This window comes from Dysidea avara, chromosome 9, assembly GCF_963678975.1.
Source record: "Dysidea avara chromosome 9, odDysAvar1.4, whole genome shotgun sequence".
NCBI lineage: Eukaryota > Metazoa > Porifera > Demospongiae > Dictyoceratida > Dysideidae > Dysidea > Dysidea avara.
Genome location: NC_089280.1, coordinates 19,750,777 through 19,757,388, shown reverse-complemented (window position 1 = coordinate 19,757,388; position 6,612 = coordinate 19,750,777).

Here is a 6,612-nt window from a genome sequence, read left to right as displayed (position 1 = left end):
ATGTCAGTGAAGCTGAATTTAATACAATAATTACAGCCCACCTGTATAATTTGAGTAGGAAATATTGATGCATTACTATAAATCAGTCACTGAGAGTGGCATGTAGTTTAGGGAATTCACCTAAAGTTTCTTTATCTTTTAAGTGTCACCAAAACAGTTGCAATGAAAAGCTGTGCATACGTCTAAACGTTTGTCTGCTACTGATGTACGATGAATATAAACTTTGGCTTTACAATAATTATATTGTGCCTCTGCTTTGTTCCCACCTCACCCTGTCTAGATTATGTCACTATAGAAAGGTTCTATCACAAGAATAAATATGTTAACTTGTTATAATTATCTTAAGAAAGTTTGAGCCTTCCAAGAAGTGCTACCTCTGCTATAAATATTATAATATCCTGGGATGTGATGTCTTAGTATGTATTTTCCAGCAGGCTAGACAGGCCTCTTGTCCTGTAAAAGTGCCTCTTCTGCTATCACCTCCAGGAACAAGGATTGTAACTGTGTTTAGGAAACTCCTACCTGCAGAAACATGCTTCTGATTATTTCATCTTGTAGAAAGCTAAATCCCAGTTGACATCCCTTCCAATGGCTCACTGTCTTAGTTTACTTGCAGTGAAAAAGTTAGCTGCAGTTTATGAATGTTCAAATTATGACAAACATCTGGATACATTATCTGCCCAATGTAAATTGAAAGACTCATGTGGGACCTGGACTGACAGATTGTACCTTGGATGCAAATCAGGTTGTTTCTCTTTATCCTCTGTACCACCTTTGACACTCCTCCACAGCAGTCAGTTTACAGTGGTTGCACATTTGGTGCAGTACAAAGTGCACTTCATGTGGAAATACTTTGCTTTTGACCTAGTTGTTTAAAAGTGATCAGTGGTCATGCTGCCCCTTGGACTCAGCTCAACATCTTGAGTCTGCAAGGGAACATAAACAATTTAAGCTTAAGGAAAAGAATATCAAAAATGTAGTCAGAATTTGATTACCTTTTGCTCTTACAGAACAGTTGAACTAAGCCTCTATACCTTCAAAAATGTATAATTATAAGTCCATTAATGAGAACAATACTACCGTAATTTGCTTTTTTTCGTTGTAAAATAATTTTCATATGCAAAAACTTGTATGAAAATTTCTTGCACGAAAATTTTTTACATAAGATCGAACTACTCTAATAGAGCAGTCATTCACGTAAATATATCATATGAAAATATTTTAACATGAAAAATTTTTATCACAAAAATATTTTGCACAAAAATAAAGCGAATTACGGTAAACTGACTGAACTGCAAAAGAATTTTTTTTATTGGCAGCTGCAGTATCAATCTCATCTTCTAGACAAATATTCTTGGCAAGTGATTGCCCAGTGTGGTCAGGGGAATCAATATTGATTACTATATGTTTGTACATGTGCAGATTGTTGCTATTTAATTCGCTTCACAATTGACTTTGTCCTCTTTACAATAAAATTAATTTCAGGGGCGTAACCAGAAATTTTAAATAGGTGAGGCAGACTCCAGGGGCAGATGTAGGATTTTGCTAAGGGTAGTAGAAGTGGTAGAAGTGACCACACAGTGTGCGAAGCACACTCTGTGAAATGCAAAGCATTTCGCCTTCTATGATATGGGGTCTGGAGGCATGCCCCCCAGGAAATTTTTAAAAATTAGGTGTTTCAAGTTTGAATCTGGAGGCAATTTTAGTCATACTATGGTAATAATTATTACAAAGAATGTGCACTGGAAAATTAATACAACGAAAATTAATACAATTATTATGTACAATAGCTTATATACCTTCTGTAACCCCCTTGAAGTTTTAAACTGTCAAAGAAGCACTTGGTTCAAGCTCAGGTGTTGACTCAGGCTGAGAAGAATGAGCAGCAGACCCTACAAGCATAAACTAGCTATTCTCTAGATTAGTTAGTTATTACTAGCCTATTATATGCAAACTAGCATTGCCGGTGTGCTTATAATGGAATACTTTGAAATTGATTATAATAAAGTTAATACCTAGAATTAACTAAACTCACCCCATAAATGTAGAATGGTCTTTTGGTGCTTCTTTTTTGGTTGTTGTGAGCATAGGCATAGCAAGAGCCGATGATATTTTTAGATAGTGGGCTCTAGTTTAGTGTTGAAGAGCAAAAAAAAGGTCAAAACCACTAAGAATGGCTGCCCTCTGCTACATAATGTATCACTGATAAAGCACATAAAAATCCTTATTCACAACTTCATAGTTTGCTACACTGCTTCTCTGAATACTGTGACTGCTTTATTAGAGTAACTGACTGCTCTATTAGAGTATCTCAATCTTTTTTGAATTTACAATCATAAAATCACAAGGGGGCTCCAGCTCCCCTTGCCCCCCCGGGTTGCTACGCCTATGATTGTAACTCAATGTGGTCCTCACTCTGATCATCCATTTTTAGCAACAAAGAAAGAATCGCCTAACCATTCAAAATAATTCACCAACTGTTGTTTGTGACGAAGTAGTAGCGAGGGTAATCTGCTATGGATGGATTCGTACTAATTTCCATGGTAAGTTGCACTAAATAACATATAAATTGTTGTAACATTAAGTTTCAAGTAGCTATCAAAAAGTCCACTATTAGACTAGCTTCTCACTTCAATTACTAATATTTGGTGAGGCAGCTGCCTCACCTGCCTACATGGTAGGTACACCCCTGAATTTGTGACTTTTACAGTAGAATTACTCACATGTAATATTATCGTTACTTTAAAATGTTTTTCCTTTCCACACCCACTGGTGAGGTATGTCTGTGTCCAAGGACTTACTTCACTTCTTTGGCTAGTGACAATGTTGCAGTGGCAGAACTTTCTCCACCAACAATTCAGATAGATCATGACTGGCTAGCAAAGATTGTCACACATGCAACATCTTCGTACACTGGATGTGCAATGGGGTCCATTAATTGCTTGGTTGGAATAATAACAAAGCTTGTCCTACAAAGATTGGGCATCATAATAAGTGACAAATTAATAGAATCTTATGAAAATGCAATTTGGAAGTCTTGGACTCTAAATCACCAACTGGGTGTACTGGTCATGAAAAACTTGTCTATTCAGTACCTTTGATAAAGCAGCTACCTCCCCATTTGTGCAAGCTAGCCAGCAGTGTTATGTTTAACTTCTCCTTTCACTTCATTTACAGGCAATTCATTTATCATGGCTTCTCCCTTACTATTCAGATGTGTGAGTCTCTATCTTGCCCTACCTTGATGCAGTGGCCATGACCAGTAATTTAATTATACTGTATGGACAATGCATTCACCACATTTCCTTGCTTCTTAATATTTTTTCAGATATATTGCTTTTTAATTGGTCTATGTAGACACTGATCTGCATGAGTCTTGACATAATTTTAAGAATAAAATTTTTATATCTACATAATATGCAGTGCACTCACACACTATTAATTCATAAACCATTAAGCCATTATGGCTCAGTGTGTAATAAGCCATCCATATATAGCTGTACACAAAGTTTTAATGTTTTTATGATTTTAATCATTACAAGTATACAGCCAAATAACCATGGCACACTGCTTCACTGGTTTATATAGCTAATATGTAAAGGAAAGAAGTGTGAACAATATTCTCAAGAAAACCTATCTTGAGTCCATTACTGTGCTTTCATTAGAGTACTGTGGAGGTATGGACGGATTATTATCCTATATATATACCTTAACATCAACAGTTTCATTTTGAAATAATATAACACACAAACAAAGACAGAGATTGTTTTACTAGAAACTCATAAATGCCTTTCTGCATGTTTCTTACTAGCAAACAAATAAAAATAAAGTGAATATGGTCTTTATGATCTAACTATGCATGTTGATTATTATACTGTTTAGCAGTTACAACCTTACTGCATGTGTCACAACTGGTTGAGACAAATCTGCAATCCAAATGTTTTACTAAGGCTTCAGGTTAGATAATCATTCCTATCAATCTAGATTCATGTGATAATAAACTTTCTACATAATTATATCCATGCAGAGTTGTCATTTGTCAGACAGTTACTAATAAAAGTGTGAATGTTCACAACAAGAATATAATATATACCATGTTGTGGGCTACATGGATCCATATAATGCTGCAAATACAGCAGCATCACCTATAGAGTTTTAAAGTGAGAATTTGACTTCTATTATTAACAAGTTTTCATTAGTCTTCTCACAAGTCCCTAGTGGGATGGGTACATTATTGTATGATATCATGTCAACTACAAGAGCCACAAAAGCTGCCAACTCATACTGGTATTACACATGGATAAAGCCATTCAAGTTTGTATTATTACAATACTTTTATCAGTATGACCAGCTGTTGTTAAATCATTATACATAAAATAAAATTAAATGAAATTTCATGAAGACTTAAAGGTAAAATTTATATGAAGACTTGGTCCCTTTATAAATTAATCAAGATACAAGGAAATGTGGTTCATAGTCATAAGTCCCTCATACCTGGGGAAGTGCATTACTGTGACAAACCTGAAGTTGTCCAATTCACATTAGAACCAAAGATTGCTTTTTGTGGGGATTGTTTAATATTCTTCCCTAGCTGTGTAATATATAAATTTTAATATTCACTTAACTACACTGTTTTCATTGTAATGTTTAACTTTTGTATGACAGTCATGTCAAGAATGTGGTAAGCTGTATACGTAGTTACATTATAGCTGGTTGTCATACCTACCTGAACATACCATGTACAAACAAAGTTGGCAGTTTAATAATGCACCTTCCTTTGAATACACACGTAGCTAAGTAGTTTGTGTGAAATTGCTATAGCTACCACATCTGATTTCTGTAACTGCATGAAGTAATTTTTGGATAGGAATTAATGTGATTGAGCTATGTGTGAATTTTACAACTTCCGTTTTGTGTAATGCACATTCTGGTCTTCCCCAGGTGTAAGGGATTCATGGCTACACACCACATTTCTTATAAAATTAAATTCATAGCCATTGAGTCTTCATGATACATTTGTCATGGCTACACTAACAATTAGCACATAGATAAAAGTCTTTATATGAGCATGCATGTATATGGCCATATATGGTAAGAAATAATGATTCAATGACAGCTGTGAAAAACAAGTTAGTAGGCCTGCATCAAATAGGCCAGCATAATAATATTATAATAAAAATCATAATAGGCTGGAGTGCTATGCTAGCATAATGTTAGCATATTAGGTGACTATGGAACTTACTTCCATGAAAATAGATCATGTAAACTACTTAAAATGTATTGTACTTAGCTCCTTAGAACGATACTCTCTAATAGGACAGTCACTTTGTAGTAAAATACTCTAATAGAGCATTCACTGATTATAATTATTGTAAGAAATGTAGGGACATATTACAAGCATAATGTGAACACTGAAGAACATTATAGGCGAAATTCTTGGAAATTCATGAAAGCATTTTGCCATTTTTGGTTGACTCAGGCCTACACATTGGGTATATACCTGTTGTATCACCACAGTACATGGACTGATCAAACTTGAAAGGCTTTTGATATTGGTATGAGTTGGTTTACCGTCCTATAATGCCATATAACCTATAGCTAGCTAATGGACAATGGTAGAGGTTTGATGTGAAGATTTGACCCCCTACAAGCTTGCAGTAGACATCTCACAGGTCCAGTGAATGTACTCAGATAATGAAGCCCATTTATTATTATACAAAGCTCTGTTCTTTAGAACATATACATTAGTTAGCAAAATACTGTAATAAAACAATTACTTTTGCTGTTGGATTAGTTGATCAAGATTCTAGTCCAACTGTACTTGCAGTATAATGTGAGCTAAAACTCAGCCATTAAATAAGGCAGAAAAATTATCTGCAAAATGGGGTGATTCTGATGACACACTGATCTAACTTTGTAAATGCTTAGAAAACACTTTACCGGTTACTATAATAGTATGCAATGTTGGGATCTGACTCTAGCTGCCAATGAAATTATACATTATGATGCATACTGGCTTCTTAGGATACAGAACACGTGTGACTTAAATAACATTATTTTTGCTGATTATTTACAAATTCAAATACAATGATTTTATGGTGCTAAAAGCAGTGGCCCGGGACACTTTTTGCAATTCCAACACCGGTGGACATTTTACCCATTAAGTGTTGATTCTTACACAGTGAAAACAAACTAGTGAAGGTCACTACTAAATGTAGTAAACATCACTACTAATGTCTGCCACAATACTCACTATTTTTGTGTAGTGACATTCACTACTATATAGCGAGGGTCACTACAAAAGGGTATAGTGAAGGTCACTACAAAAGTAGTGAACGTCACTACACAAAAATACTGAGTATTGTGGTAGGCATTAGTAGTGATGTTCACTACATTTAGTAGTGACCTACACAAAAATAGTAAGTATTGTGGCAGAAATTAGTAGTGACCTTCACTAGTTTGTTTTTACTGTGTATAGCAACAAATATACCTATAATTGTCAAAATGGTTAATTGTCCCATCTGTGGATCCTTCCTGATATATAGATAAATATAAGTTTTAATTGTTTATAGCTGTACTGCATATATGCGTGTTGTTATTTACTCACTTTTG